General features: G+C 42.2%; 1 protein-coding gene across 9 annotated transcripts in view; it reads left to right on the top strand.

Moving 5' to 3' along the window:
• The window catches only part of FBRSL1 (fibrosin like 1), a 694,572-nt gene that overhangs the window by 349,443 nt on the left and 327,918 nt on the right, over positions 1-17,211 (top strand). The gene's annotated exons all lie outside the window — the stretch shown is intronic.

Raw genomic sequence — 17,211 nt, forward strand, 5'->3', positions numbered from 1 at the left:
ACTTGCTCTACTTTTGATAAATAATAAAAAAAAAGCTACTTTCTCTCTCATATATATATATATATATATATAATAATGTTTCCTGCTTGTCCTGGCCCAGTGATGCAGACCTTGGCACCCCAGATGTTTTAGAACTACATTTCCCATGATGCTCATGCACTAACTTAAGCATCATGGGAAAAGTAGTTCCAAAACATCTGGGGTGCCTGTCTTTTTCGTACTAGGATCAGTCATCATATTGGGGGACTTCAATTATCCCGACATTGACTGGGAAGAGGGGACTGCACACTCGCATAAGGCCCGGCTATTCACGGAAACCTTACAGGATAACTACATGTCGCAGTTGGTGGATTCCCCTACTAGAGAGAATGCTATCCTGGATCTATTGATCACTAATGACCCAGACATAATCTCGGAGGTAGGAGTCCAGGACAACCTGGGCTCTAGCGATCACAGGATGATCACATTTAGTATAAATAACAATATAAAAAGGCAAGTGGGGAACATAAGAACCCTAAACTTCAGAAGGGCAGACTTTCCAAAATTGTACTCATTGATGGAAAGGGTAAACTGGGACCAAACCCTGGGATCACTGACCACAGAGGAAAAATGGGAATGCTTTAGAACAATATTAAGCAAAGGCATCTTGCAGTGCATTCCTATGGGGAATAAATTTAGAAGAGACAAAGCCAAACCTGGCTGGCTAAACCGTAGCGTTAAAAAACTTATTAGGGGAAAAAAATTGGCCTTCAAGAAATATAAATCAGAGGGCACCGTATCGGCCTTCCAGCAATACAAGGAGGAAAATAAGAAGTGTAAACACGAAATCAAGATGGCTAAAATCAACTTTGAGAGACAAATAGCGGAGGATAGTAAAAAAAACCCAAAGAAATTCTTTAAATATATCAACAGCAAAAAAACTAGGGCAGAGCATATTGCACACATAATTAGCGATGATGGGAGGATGGTTACAGAGGACACTGAAAAAGCAACCGTGCTGAATTCTTTTTTCTCGTCAGTCTTTACGCAGGAAAAGGAAGGGTACACTGACCATGACTGTATGGTTAGTAGTAATACACAGGACTTGCCACTATGGCTAACAGAGGGGGAAATCAGGGAAAGACTGGATAAACTTAACACAAACAAATCACCAGGCCCGGATGGCGTACATCCGAGAGTGCTCAAGGAACTCAGTATGGTTATATCTAGACCACTGTTCCTGATCTTTGCTGACAGTATTAGGACAGGAGATGTACCAGGGGATTGGAGGAAGGCTAACGTGATTCCGATATTCAAAAAGGGCCAGAGACATATCCCGGGAAATTATAGGCCTGTCAGTCTGACATCAATAATATGTAAACTTTTGGAGGGGATGATAAGGGACTATATCGTAGAGTATGCTAAAGACAAAAACATCATCAGTAGTAACCAGCACGGGTTTACAAATGGGCGATCTTGTCAAACCAATCTCTTAGCATTCTACGAGGAGGTAAGCTGTGAGCTAGATAGGGGGAGACCAGTGGATGTGGTGTACTTGGATTTCGCTAAGGCGTTTGATACAGTTCCCCACAAGCGCTTAATTTATAAAATAAGGTCTGCAGGTATCGACAGCAGGGTTTGCTCTTGGATACGGAATTGGCTAAAAGGCCGTGTCCAAAGGGTAGTAATAAACAGCGCATACTCAGACTGGTCTGAGGTAGTAAGCGGGGTGCCCCAGGGCTCAGTCCTGGGACCAACCTTGTTCAATTTATTCATAAACAGCATTGAGGACGGGATCAGTAGTTCGTTATCAGTTTTTGCAGATGACACAAAATTGGCCAGGGCAATAACTGCACAGCATGAAGCAGATATCCTACAGAATGACCTGGACAAAATTACCGAGTGGGCAACGACATGGCAAATGAGGTTTAATGTGGAGAAGTGTAAGGTTTTGCACTTGGGGACCAAAAACATAAAAACACAATACACGTTAGGAGGGGAACCCTTGGGGGAATCAAAAATGGAGAAGGATCTGGGAGTCTTAGTTGATGATAGATTAGGCAACAGCATGCAATGCCAAGCGGCAGCTTCCAAAGCCAACAGAATATTAGCATGCATAAAGAAAGGGATGTATTCCAGAGATAAGACTATAATCCTTCCACTTTATAAAACTCTGGTCCGACCGCATCTGGAGTATTCTGTCCAGTTCTGGTCGCCAGTCCTCAGGAGGGATGTGTTGGAGCTGGAGAAAGTCCAGAGAAGGGCAACTAAACTGATTAGGGGGTTGGAGGACCTTACCTATGAAGAGCGGCTGCAATCGCTCGATTTATTTTCCCTGGAGAAAAGACGTCTGAGAGGGGACATGATAGCAATTTATAAATATCTTAATGGGGATCTCAGCTTAGAAGAAAAGCTGTTCATTCGAAGGAATTGCATGAGGACTCGAGGACATACAATGCGATTAGAGGAGAAGCGTTTTAACCTCAGGCAACGTGGGGGGTTCTTTACTGTTAGGGCTACAAGATTGTGGAATTGTCTACCACAAGAGGTGGTTTCTGCGGGTAGTATGGTGACTTTCAAAAGACTCTTAGACTTACATCTCAAGGATCAGGAGATTGAGGGCTATGTTAGATGATTACAGTCACACACACCTACACAGGTTGAACTGGATGGACTATTGTCTTTATTCAACCTCACCTACTATGTAACTATGTAACTATGTAACTATATGTATTTTTTTTCTAATTCTGTGAATGTCCTCCCTGTAAGGGGTATCCTCAAAGTGTTACTATTTTTTTTTTTTTTTTTTTATAAAGAAGAGGTTTTACTTACCTGCTCTGTGTAGCAATATTACACAGAAAGGTTGCTTTCCTTTTCTGGCAGGCTCTGCTGGGGCTGTCCTCCCTGCTCCTTCCTCCTTTGGGTACCTCCTGTAACAAGCCGGGTGCTCCTGTTCCTGTTGAGTCCCGAGCCAGGCTGTGCATGTCCATAGACAAGCACAGTGCCAGTAAGCCACACCCCACTTCCTCTTCACAGGCATTTATCTGATGGCAGCAGAAGCTTCACTGCCCTCAGTTTTTCCTGTGAAAGCAGGAAGTGAGGGGAGGGGAGCAGTGCTAAAGCTGGAGAGGTGATATAGGGCCAAGTAAATGTTTAGAGGCAGAGGAGGGTAGGATAGGTAGTAGAAAATAATTTTTATTTATTTATGTATTTATTTTAACCTAATGTAAAGAATTCATTAAGGTAAAAAATATTTAGACTTTACTAACACTTTAAGCTTGCAGTGTTCACTAAATTATGACAGTTGAATGCACACAGCAAAACTTTTTTATTTATTTTTTTAGGTATGGGTTAAACTTTCGGTCTAGCTTTTTTTGATGTCTGTGGCCCCATTGGCCGTTGTCACTGAGAAAGCACTGGGGAGATCAACCCCTCTATTTGAACTATTGACCATTGTCACCTAGAGAAAAAATCTGAATAAATCCAAACTTTTAGAGACATAAGGACAAGAGGCAAGAAGATATCATCCAATGAGGACTTTTGTCCTGGGGAAAACTGTCTTAGAGAGGAATTCCCCTTAATTTGGGAGATTTACTCTAACATCCTGTTGCATCTCTGGGACAGGAATTGAAGTGAAATGTCCCAGTTGGTAAACAGACATCTAAGAAAAAAAAAAAATAAATAAACTTAGAGGTGTAAACTCTACTGTACTCTATCAAAAACTAAAAAAAAAATGTATATCAATTGTATAAAATTGAATGCAATATATCAGAGTTCAGGAAAAACAGAAAGTGGTTTATATTACATTTTGCTGAAAGTAAATCTGTTAAAACTAGCCCAGCGTTTTCAGATTTTAGACACAAGTTTGAAGAGCATCCTATACAGCAAGCATTAGCAACTCATGTGCAAGTCTTTTAGTAAGTTTCTAGCGACATTCTTGAAGCTCCTAAAGTGGTCGTAAACTCTTTTCTGTTACTTTCACCAAATAAAGTTTACCTGTAGGTAAAATGTAGCTAAATGTGCACCGTTTAGGAGATATTCCAGTTTGCAGCAGCCGATGACATCACCGGCACATGAACTCTAAAGGGATGGCATACTCATGCGGTCACTTCAGAGCTCTGTGCCGCTGCTGTGACTACTATGCTCATGCGCAGGAGTGATGCCATCACGGCTTGGCTATTAAAATCTGAAAGGAAGACCGAGTGAAAATGGAAGCCCAGTCGGTGGTGATGGCTCACCACCCTACCTGTTTCAAGGTAGGCCTCTCATAATGTGCTAGTATGCAATCTATACTAACACATTATGATTTTACCTTGCAGGGAGAACTTTTGTTTTCATTATTGGAGGAAGTTTACTACCACTTTAACAGTCACTAAAAACCATTATTATACTGTCACAATATAGATGAAGGATGTTTTAAAGGCTTATAGAAATGTGTTGAGAGGTGTTTAAAAGCTTGTGTGTGCAACCTGCAGCCTGTTTAAACTTGGCCTTTGAGAAAAAAAAAAAAAAACAGAATGTGTGTAACCTGATGGCACATCAGTTTATGCAGTGTTGAGCTTTGTGTGATGGACTTCTCTAACCATATCCCATAAATGTGAGAAATCTTACAGTCCATTCAGACTGGCGCGACAGGATTTTGTGGGGCGACCTGTGAAGTCACGGTGCACAGCGACCTCGGCGCGACTTGCACGGACTTCATATAATTGAAGTCAATGCAAGTCGCCTCCAGGTTGCCCCCAAAGTAGTACAGGACCCTTTTTCTAAGTCGGAGCAACTTGTGTCACTTCTATTAGAAAGGGTCCTGTGCTAATCTATGGCGAGCGACTGACCGCGACTTGTCAGGCGACCAAGTCGCCTGACAAGTCGCGCTAGTGTGAATGGACCCTTATAGTACATAGCCAGCTTTACTGTCTTTCAGACAAAGCACAGCACGGTGTCTGTGGATCTGCTGGCCATTCCAAGAACACGCATAAAGAAGCTTCCTGAAAGGTGGTTGTAGAGGATTACATAAAATTCAGTAAATAGAGTGGATTTTATGACTTTAACACAGTGGGGTTGATTTACTAAAGACAAATAGATTGCGCACTTTGCTTCGGAGCTTGGTAAATACAGGGAAGCTCTGCTGGCTTCTATCATCCATTTATGTGCCAGCAAAAATGCTGTTTTTATTTTCCTTGTATGTGATTGGGTATTTTTTATAAAATAAAGCTATACCCCATTTACTAAGCTCTGGAGCAACTGCATTTGCAAAGCGTACAGTCTATTTGCCTTTAGTAATTCAACTACTGTGTCTCTTGAATAGCTTAGTAGTTCACTGATTGATTGTGGTTGTGTTATGGGTTGCTGCTGTTTTAGCCTGGGTTCACACTACTGCGATGCAGGAACCAGCGCGTTTCTAGCACAGGTTCCCGCATCACATCTCCCACACAGGCAGTTCACTCTGCCCTCTGCGAACCGCTGCGGGTGTCAGTATAAAGTTAATGACGCCCCCTGATCAGATCGCAGTGTGAACTCAGGAATCAGATCACATGAGTGTGAACACCCATACGATCCGATTCCAGGGTGGGAAAAAAAAAGATTCCTGCACCTTTTTCATGTGAATCCAATGCTATACAACTGTATGGCTGAACTTGCATTGCACAGACATCACATGTGATCTGCACAGCACATGCAATAGTGTAAATGTCACAAAAAATATATATATTTTTAGTTATGGTAAGAATTCTGAAAACGTTCAGTATTGGTTGTAGCCAAACTTTGAGATGCATTAAACCCACCCTATGGAAGAGAAAGTAGGAGCTACAGTCATGGCCAGAAATATTGGCACCCCTGCACCACTTCGCCCAGAAAATTTATGCAATTACAAATGTTTAGGCATTCTCGTGTTTACTTCTTTTGTTTGTGTTGTTATGACACAAAAAGTGGAGAAACAAAAAGTCAAATCTGACACATTCCACATTTGTAATTCCAACAATTTTCAGGACAAAGTGGTGCATTATCTGACAGAAATGTAGTGGTGCCAACATTTTTGGCCATGACTGTATGCAAGTATATCTTTTCCAAATGAAATATTTTCTCTTCTGATCTGTTAAGCTTATACGGTCTGCTGTTTTTGGCTTTTTTTGTGGTGCTGATGTGATCACGTGTTGATATTAAGCATAGGGAGCTTTTTATATACTAGAAATCCATCATGCTTACTATAAAGTTCCAGTGTGGCTGTGGCTGCATCCTCCAAAAAACGAATATCTGTCAACATGTCTTCCTTCTGCAAAATCTCATCTACAAAACAGAAGCTGCTCCTCCATGTCTTCTCTCTCTCTTCCTGCTGGGTGACATTACAGAGCTCCAGGCATCATTAGCTCAGACAAGTGGAATCCCAGCACCACTGCCGCATCTTATAGACCATTTAAAAAGTCTAAATGTTGCCTTGATGTCTTTGGAGAAATGTGTGTTGGAGGGGGGAGTATTTCTCTAATGTGTGTACAGCCATTTAACTATGTATCTAATAAGGGATATGAGAGCATTGTGTTGTGAGATATAAAACCGTCTCTAAGATTTATGTTTTGCGTGGATCTGCCACCCAGCGATATATTTGCATGTGTGGTTGCCTTATTGGAATATTGATAACTTCCACAGTTAAACAATATTTTGCAAATTTAGGCCTAAACTCTGCATTTGCTTTACTGAGCCCTTTAAGCTTACCAGTTAGCAGAGTGCAAATTATTTATTTTGTATCGTTTTGTCCAAATGACCACAAAAGTCATATTGAGGTTATATTCTGGATCAGTCACTTCTGTCTGTTTACCCAGTGGTCATAACTATCAGTGATGAGATAAAAGTTAGATATACATGATGTGACTGCCATGGCCAATTCTACTTAGGTTTTGGGCCCTTTTTTCCTGAATTGTTTTGGCTGTGGCTATATACTTTCTCACAGAGGCTAGTTCTCCCCCTAAAACCACAATTTCCTTCCTGGACCTTTAGCACCCAAGCAAATCTATTTCACCCTTGAACATTAATTGGGTCAATACCCGACCTTTACATTATCAGATTAGGTCTTAACCACTTAAGCCCCGGAAGATTTTACCCCCTTCCTGACCAGGGGGTATTTTGCGATTTGGCACTGCGTGACTTTAACGGACAATTGCACGGTCGTGCGACGCTGTACCCAAACGTCCTTTTTTTCCCCACAAACAGAGCTTTCTTTTGGTGGTATTTGATCACCTGTGCGATTTTTTGATCATGCGCTATAAACAAAAAAATAGCGACAATTTTGCAAAAATAACAATATTTTTCACATTTTTTTATATGAAATTCCCCCCCAAAAAAATGTAAAAATCTAAATTTTTTTAAATTTTTGGCCAATTTGTTTTCTGCTACATATGTTTGGTAAAAAAAATCACAATAAGCGTATTTTGATTGGTTTGCCCAAAAGTTATTGCGTTTACTAACTAAGGGAAAGATTTTTGTCATTTTTGTTGATTTTTTTTTTAACACGTAATGGCGGCGATCTGCGATTTTTTTTTGCGGTACTGCGACATTGCGGCGGACAGATCGGACCCTTGACTGACATTTTTGACACTTTTGGGGTTACCAGTGACATTACTACAGTAATCAGTGCTATACATATGCACTGTTACTGTAAAAATTACACTGGGAGGGAAGGGGTTAACTTTATTGGAGAGGGAGGGGTTAAGTGTGTCCCTAGGGGCGTGTTTCTAACTGTCATTGGATGTGGCTAGTGGTGTAACCGCACATAGCAGGACCGAGTGATCTGTGCTTTTACACAGGGAGAATGACAGGCGGCTTTGTTTACATTAGCCGCATGCCTTTCTCCCTCTCTACCCGACGATCGCGAGTGACCGGCGGACATGGGGTCCGACGGTCACATGCGCCGGCTTCGTCGGGTACGAGCAGGAGCGGGAGCGCGCCTCCGGCGGCGCGCGCGCGCCTCCTATTCGCTTCCAGGCTAGTGACGTACCTGTACGTCACTTTGCCTGGGAGGGGCTGACCGCCGCCGTATATAGTCGGGCGGCGGTCGGCAAGTGGTTAAAACAACCTGATTTTTTTTATAATGCATATACAGTATATTGTCAAGCATTTATTGTCATGTTTGAGTGGCCATGGGCATTTTTAGAAGATATGCATGCACACCTACATGCTTTTTAATTATGTCTTCTCATCTTTTACCTGTTGTCTGGACCTAAATATTGGAGGCGTGGACAGTCAGTCTGGACATGGTTGAGAGAAAGGATTATTCTTATTCTGTACAAATTTTAGTGTATCACCCTACAAGGTAGCTAGGCAAAAGTATAGTAGGCCTTGGCTGCCTAACAGCAGGGCCCTGATTTTCAGCTGGGCTGTCATGTCTCCCAGGTGTTGCCATTGAGCGGGGAGTCTCCCCACTTGCTCCATGAGAGGGTACTCATTGGGCAGTGGAGGAAACCCAATCAGTGGCACATTCAGGCTTGTATCTACCCCAGGAAGACAGATTCTGCGGCACAGCATTCTGGGGGTGGGTAAAATTTTGAGGGGAGCACATGATGCAGCATCTTTGGCGGGAAGCAGAGTCCCAGGAGGGAGAGTATGGCTGTCTCTCTTCCTGTCAGAAGGATCGGGTGTCTCGGGCGGCTTGCCTGAGGGTACAGAGAGAGCTAAGCTGCAGAGAGGATCCGGTGTGCAGGAGCGGAGTTGAGGGGCCTCAGTTTTAGGAAAGCATTCCATGTTCCTGGGTATTGTAACTGCCCCTGAGTACTGTAACTGCCCCTTGGCCCCAGAGTCTGGAGTCAGAATCAAGAATATTTAATGTATTATTGGTGCACTATAGAACTTTATACAGATCTTGTACATGCTTCTTAAAGTGGAACTTTAGTCAGAAAATGAAGTCCTGCTAGATCAGTTCAGGCTGACCCCTTTTGAAGATATACCTTTGTAAAATATTAAAAATAAGTGCCTATACTGTTTAAAGTGGATCTAAAGGGTATTTATCCCTATCCAGCGATGTTCACGAGAGCATCTGCTCTTTGGAGACTCTCCCTCCTCATTGGCGGAGACTGCAGTGGTAGCCATTCACTCACACTGCTGTCATCCACAGCCAGTGAGCCAATATGGAGAGAGAGGGCAGGGCCGAGACATAGCTTTGTGTCTAAATGTACACACAGAACAGTGGCTCAGGAGCACGCCTGCTTGGATACTCCCATTAGAAGCTGCTCGACAGAAGTGAGGGGCAAGGAATGCCAGCAGGGGACCTGGGGGAGGATCGGGTCTGTTATGTACAAAACCACCGTGCAGAGCAGGTAAGTATGACATGTTTTTTTATTTTTTTGCTTTTAATATTATTTTAAAATCCAGTAATACACTGTCTCACTCTGCTCTGCACATGCTCATTTGCTCTCCAATTTTGGCACTGCTGACTTTGTAGAGGTTGATGTGCTGACAGCCTTAAAGCAGAACTAAGCCCTCCTATCCTTTTACAGCCAAAGAAGCTGCTTCTGTTTGATCTGTAACTCCCTTGGTGCTGCACAAGTGATCAGTTCTAAAGGCCCGTACACACGTACCGATCGTCGGCATACAAACGTCGGCGGACGAAAGATCTGCCGATTGTACGCTTGTTAGTATGGTGCCTCCGACAGCCGTCAGCGCACATTCTGCCGACAAGAGTTTGTCTTGCAAGCATTAAAATTTTTGTATGCCGACACCAGAGCGGCCGATTGTTCGCCAGTCAGTACAGAATTCGGACGACAGACCGCAGATTTGCAAGACTGGGCATGCTCAGAAAAGAAAAAACACAGGGAAAGTTAACCATTACATGACATCACTTCTGCAGTCGGCTGTAGTCGGCGGACAAAATTCTTGTGCTGTCTTTGCACTTTTCAACAGACACCGACAGCCCAGGGACAAAAGACGGCCGATCGTTCGCTGACGATCGGTACGTGTGTACGGGCCTTAACACCAGTCATTTGATGGTTTGACAGTTTGGTTGAGGAAACAAGCAAATGTGACAGTTAGCAATTCCAGGCATTCCAGCAATGTAACTGTTTGTTTTTTGAAACTGTAAAATCAAGGGGTTTAGTTCCGCTTTATGATTTACTTCTGTTCAGGGGCTCTGGGCTTCAACAAAATCACTCCCTCCAGCAGAAAGAAATGGGAGAAATGCTGGAGGAAGCTTACAGCACACACTCATTTTGGTAGCATAGGTATTAATGTATGTACCTTGCTAAGTATGTACTTTGCTTTTTATCAAGTTGTTATGGGTAAAGTTCCGCTTTAAATTCATATTTCATTTAGTAACATGTAGTAGCATGGGAAGGATAGTAGCTATACAATGCAAGCTGCACAGCATTTTGTAGTCTGCTGATACTGAGATTTAAATAAATCTCAGAGGTGTGTATAATCAGTGATTACATGTAGAGTTGCAAACCTCTGAGATTGATTACAATGTGATATGACATTTAACAGTAGATTACATGCATGTTAGCAGGTGAAAGTTTGTATACAGGTATTTAGAAAAGCTTCATCAGTGACCCAGGAAGGATTGAGCTTGTGGTTGTTTTCACGCTGTCAGCAGCAGTGGAAAAAGAAAAAAAAGCCAAAGTGAAATGGTAGCCTCTGTAAGGTAAATGTCCACAGACGATGGTGTGAAAAAGTTATTGTTGTCACGCACATCGCTCTTGGAAACCTCACACCTGATTCTACTTTACTGGAATCGACTGATAACATCTAGTGAGGTTAGCCACAAAAGTCACATGAACTGCTGTGCAACTACAGAATATACACGCTTGTGGGCTTATTTCATCCTCTATCTCTGCTGACATTGACAGCTGTGCCAGAACTGCTTATAGAATTTCACTGAAACTGTATAGCTGCTAATTGGCTCAAGAACCATTTCCTGGCAACACTGGCATCTGATGAACAGAAAGTTAGCACGTAGCAAAGGAAGGAGAGTCCTTGTGTGGCAATTTGTAACCTGTGTGGCATATTTTAACAATGAGACCATGTAGACTCCGTTCATCAAAATATTTGCCGATGCGCTTTTAGAAGAAAAAAAAAACCGACCATTGTGCATAAATGTTTTATGTAATCTGCTTTGTCTTAATGACTCATTACATTGCTTTTGCATGTACGGTCCCGCTGGCAGACCTGTTTAGGCCTACTGGGCATAATAACCAAAGATTGTGGACTATAATGTAAAATGCAGTAGAAGTAATTCAACTTAAAGCAGAATTAGCATCAGATATATTTGGCATGTTAACCACTTAAGCCCCGGACGATTTTACCCCCTTTCCTGACCAGGGCCTATTTTGCGATTCGGCACTGCGTGACTTTAACGGACAATTGCGCGGTCGTGCGACGCTGTACCCAAATGAAATTGACGTCCTTTTTTTTTCCCCACAAACAGAGCTTTCTTTTGGTGGTATTTGATCACCTATGCGATTTTTTGATCATGCGCTATAAACAAAAAAAGAGCGACAATTTTGCAAAAATAACAATATTTTTCACATTTTTTTATATGAAAAATCCCCCCCCCCCCCCCCAATGTAAAAATCCACATTTTTTAACATTTTAGGCCAGTTTGTTTTCTACATATTTGTGGTAAAAAAAATCGCAAAAAGCGTATTTTGATTGGTTTGCGCAAAAGTTATTGCGTTTACTAACTAAGGGAATTATTTTGTCCTTTTTATTGTTTTTTATTTTTTTTTGGCGGCGATCTGTGATTTTTTTTTTTTTTTTTTTTTTGCGGGACTGCGACATTGCGGTGGACAGATCGGACCCCTGACTGACATTTTTGACACTTTTGGGGGTACCAGTGACATTACTACATTAATCAGTGCTATACATATGCACTGTTACTGTAAAAATGACACTGGCAGGGAAGGGGTTAACTTTATTGGAGAAGGAGGGGTTAAGTGTGTCCCTAGGGGCGTGATTCTAACTGTAAAGGGATGTGGCTGTTTGTGTAACTACAGAGACATACGATCCTACATAGCAGGACCGTATGATCTCTGCACTTACACAAGGGAGAATGACAGGCGGCTTTGTTTACATTAGCTGCCTGCCTTTCTCCCTCTGTACCAGACGATCGCGAGTGAGCGGCGGACATCGGGTACGCCGGTCACCCGCGCGGACATGTTAGGGAGTGAGCGGGGGTGGGAGCGCTCCTCCGGCGGTGCGCGCTCCCCCCCTAGAGGCTCACAGGCTAGCGACGTAGCCCACTTTGACTGTGAGGGGCTTACTGCCACCGTAAATCGTTGTGCGGCAGTCGGCAAGCAACTGATTGTTTGCCAGCCTTCCTTGTTGTCTACAAAAGCAAAACCAAGCACTTAGCCCTGGTTCACATTGATGAGAATTCTGATGCAGTTCAGATGAGTTCCAGGAATAACTTTGTTTTCTATGAAGGTTGTTCACATCTATGCAGTGCGATTCTGATGCGGTTAAAAAAAAAAAGGGTCCTATGCATGTTTGGTGCGGTGGGATTTTTAAAGTGTTACTAGACCCAGGACCCTGCATTCACTATATCTGGTCTTACACAGAACATGGAAATGCCAGTCTTTTAGTAAATAGACTGCTATATACCTTTTCTCATCAGCAGTATGCAGCAGTCTTGTGATTTCTATCAGTGTCTGGTTACAGCTTGTAGGAGGAGTTTTCTTTTCAAATAGTTTTTGTTAATGCATGAGCAAATTTACAAAACGGTATTTTATCAAAGAAGGAATACAAATGTCTGTATATGTTGACAAAGATAAGCAAATAATTTACATCCCAGCACAACCTCCAAGAAAATATAGGCCACAGTGAACATTGTGATAAAAATCCTGCGGAAATTCCTAGCTCTGAGTGCAAATAATGACAATCACTTTCTGACAAGGATCAAGGTAAGGATCAACCAAAAGTAAGCAATATGTAGCCATATCACCGCTTTAGCCGACCATTCTCACAGGATGCCCCTCAAACGCCTATGCAAAAGATACAATAGACAGCACACAAGAGGGTTTGTGTTGTCGCTTCAAAATTGAAGCCTCGTGTCAACTCAGGAGGCGTCGGAAGCCTTTCAACGCCTCCCATTCAAGTCTATAGTAACGCTTCACAAAGCTCTGGCAGAAAGTTGTGGTGCGATTGCGGGGCATTAAGATTAGTTTATTTCCTGTAATGGAATAGGCATTTGTAGAGTGGATTTAATGCCCCTTAAAGTGGAAGTAAACCCATTGATTTAACAGCTTCAAAAAACAATTACATTTCCGGCATGCCGGAAATGCTAACTGTCACATTGGTTGTGCTCTCAACCAAACTGTCAAACCATCCAATGGTTGGTGTCACAACTGATCACATGTGCAGCATCATGAAAGTTGAAGAATAAACAGAGTCCAAAATGGCAGCTTCCTTGGCTGAAAATGATAGGAGGGTTTATTTCCAGTTTAACACTCATCAAAAACTTAAAAATTTCCCATAGGGCATTTGGGGAGCATTTTGTGGTTCCTCCTGCTCTCAGAGAAGGAAGGGAGGAGCATTGCTGCTGCACACAGATTAAGAGAGGACTCAGGTAATTGTTTAGGGAGGGCACAAGCATTGGAAAGTTTTTACATGAATGCGGAGAATGAACTAAGGTTAAAAAAAAAATAATCACCTTTAGGCCTCTTTCACACGGGCGCACCGCCCAACGGAGTCCGTTCTGTTCAGTGGGGGATCGATCCGCCGATCCCTGCTGAGCAGGCGGATGGAAGCTCCATCTCTGCTCTGTGTGCAGAGACGGAGCTGTCAGATTCCCGCTCTCCTCTATGGGGAGATCCCATTCCATCCTCCTGACGGGTGGAAAATAGGGTTTCCATCTGTCCGAATTTCACGGACAGGATCGGATCGGATAGCAGCGGGTGTCAGCGGACACATCATCGCTGAGATCCGCTGCTCCATAGGGCTGCATGGAGCATTCTATCAGGTCCGCCTGAAAAACTGACAGGCGAATCGGATCGGATAGCCCGTGTGAAAGGGGCCTAAGAGCACTTTAATGGCTTGTGATTTGGTGTACCTTTATCTGTGAGAATGCACTGCAGCTGAGGGATTGGAAATTTAGGGGCAGTGGCACTGATTGGCTGCTTAATCTGCACCTGTGCCTCACACATTTCCAGTCCATCTGCCACAGTATTTGGCTAGAAGTACAGGGAATCACTAGATATTTCAGGCCTTGAGGGACAATCGCTGCCCACTGACCATAGGCAGCATAAGGGGCAGGCAGAGTAAAACTGACTGTATTCCTGCTTGAACATGCATATGGTGTGGGGTTTTTGTTTTTTTTTTTTTTTTTTTTTTTAGGGATTGGTGGGCTTGGCCCCTTAGTTCCAGTGAAGGGAACTTTTAGGGTGTCAGCATACCTAGACATTTTTGACAATTTCATGCTCTCAACTTTGTGGGAACAGTTTGGGGATGGCCCCTTCCCAACATGACTGCGCACCATTGCACAAAGCAAGGTCCATAAAGACATAGATGAGCGAGTTTGGAGTGGAGGAACTTGACTGGGCTTCACCTCAACCCGAGTCCTGACCTCAACCCGATAGAACACCTTTGGGATGAATTAGAGCAGAGACTGCGAGCCAGGCCTTCTCTCCAACATCAGCACCTGAACTCACACATGCGCTTCTGGAAGAATGGTCAAACATTCCCATAGACACACTCCTAAACCTTGTGGACAGCCTTCCCAGAGGAGTTGAAGCTGTTATAGCTGCACAGGGTGGGCCAACTCAATATTGAACCCTACAGACTAAGACTGGGATGCCGTTAAATTTCATGTAGGTGTAAAGAAGGCAGGTGTCCCAATACCTTTGGTGTGTGTGTGTGTGTGTGTGTATATATATATATATATATATATATATATATATAATATTATTATCATTGTGTTTCTGTATATTGTGACTCACAAATGTATTCATGCATACTAAGTACTGTATTGGTGGGTAGAAATAGATGCAGTTTTCCCACTCAAAATGTATAATGCATTTTCTAGTTTAGTTTAGCTTAGGATTAGAAGGAAGCTGTGTATTTTATTATATTTTATTAACATTAATGCACATTTGAACTCCAGATCATTTATCCTTCTCTGCCCACTCTGTGTTTGATTGAGGTCAGCTGGCACTGCTCATGAATTGCATTGAAATGTATATGGAAAATGCCAGCAAACATATGTATGTGTTCAGCATGAACATCAAAAGAGAACCATCAGGGGAAGAATAATAAGGCTTGTCCTATTGGTTGTCTGTTCACTGTTACTACATAGAATGCTGGCACTTTTCCCATAAGCTTTGGTGAATCCTATGTACAAAGCCAACAGAGCATCATCAACTACAAGAGAGTTAATGGAATTCACGTGAAACAGAATGTGTGCTAAGAGCCACAACATATTCTTTTATATTGTTGTCTGTCTCAGTCTACATAATGAGCTTGGTTTCTTTTATGCTCTTCTGGGGTCCTTGAGTTTTAGAGTAGATTCATAGTTTTAGGTTTAGAAATGCATGTCATCCACATGACATTCTAAAACATTTATAGTTAATTTCTCATGCATTTGATGTGAATTTTAATGTGATACTTAAGCCTCATGGTTTTTTTTTACCTTAAAGTGGAGTTCCGGCTTGATTTAAAAAAAAAAAAAAACTCCCCCGTGATGTCTGTATTTAATTTAATACCAAACCGCATAAATTGTTAATGTTGGTTTTCTCTCTCTCTCTCTCTCTCTATATATATATATTTATATATATATATATATATATATATATATATATATATATATATATATATATATATATATATATATATATATATATATATATATATATATATATATATATAAAGCAGTCAGTGAAGGTGAGCCATCAATTAGTGCATAGCATTCAGGCCATCCCAGAAAAAAGTCAAAAGGGATTGCTGCACATTGTGTGTGTAGTGTATGTGTATATATATATATATATATATATATATATATTATAACTTTTTTTTTTTTTTAACCAACCTTGCTGTCCCCTCTGAGAATGCTCTCATCTTCAGTGTGGGCATGTGAAGCCCACGGGTATCTCCTTCCGGGTTACGGTGCTTATCTCCACCTTGCATCCTGTTTGGAAATAAAGCAATGCTACAAGTGGAGGATGCCCATTGACTCCTGAGATTGATGAAACTCCTATCCGAGGAACCAATGTGGTGGCCAGAAATGATGTACTTCGCTGTGGTGAGGTACACTGAAAGAGGAGCAATTACCCTTTATAAAAAAGATAATTATACTGCAGAGAAAAAAACATCCAATGCGGAATTATAAAGCAATAACGAATGGGCAGGCGCACATTTCAGAATATGGGTGGAACTTCACTGTAAGGCATCCTATGCATTTAGGTGAAAAAAACCTTCTGTACTGCAGGAGCCCCCCCTCCCCCTATTCTTACATGAGCCCGATCTGATCCAGCAAAGCGCACGAGAGCAGTGGCTCTCACCGTTGTCTCCCTCCTCATTGGGCAGATTGCTAGCAGTGGCAACCTTTGGCTCCCACTTCTATCAAACAAATGCAGTGACGAGGAATGGGGCGGGCCAAGTTGCCCATCTGTGTCAATAGACGCAGAAGGGGAGGCTCGGGAGCAAGCATGCGCAGGTTCTCCCAAGGGAAAGTGGCTCTCTGGGGGGCACTCACCGGAAAGGAGGGGCCTAGAGTGTCGGCAGGGCCCCAGAAAAAGATGATCAGGGCTTCTATGTGCAAAACATGTTTTATTTTGGTTTAAAAAAAAAAAAAAAAGTTTAAAATCACTTTAAGTGTTTTGCAGTTTTATTTCATAGGTATGTGTAAAATGCTTGATGAGGTGCATGTACAGTGGATATAACAATTCTACACACCCCTGTTAAAATGTCAGGTTTCTGTGATGTAAAAAAATGAGACCAAGCTAAATCATTTCAGAATTTTTCCACCTTTTAATGTGACCTAAAAAAAAAAAAACTGTACAACTCAGTTGAACAGCAAACTGAAATCTTTTGGGTTGAGGGAAGTAAAAATAAAAAACTAAAATAATATGGTTGCATAGGTGTGCACACCCTTAAACTAAAAGTTTGTTGTAGCACCTTTTGATTTTATTACAGCACTCAGTTTATTTGGGTTTGAGTCTATCAGCATGGCACATCTTGACTTGGCAATATTTGCCCACTCTGCTTTTGGGCGAGCATCTCCTGTGCACAGCCCTCTTCAGATCACCCCACAGGTTTTCAATCAGA

This window comes from Pelophylax lessonae, assembly GCF_965119305.1.
Source record: "Pelophylax lessonae genome assembly, chromosome: 1".
In the NCBI taxonomy this organism is placed as follows: domain Eukaryota; kingdom Metazoa; phylum Chordata; class Amphibia; order Anura; family Ranidae; genus Pelophylax; species Pelophylax lessonae.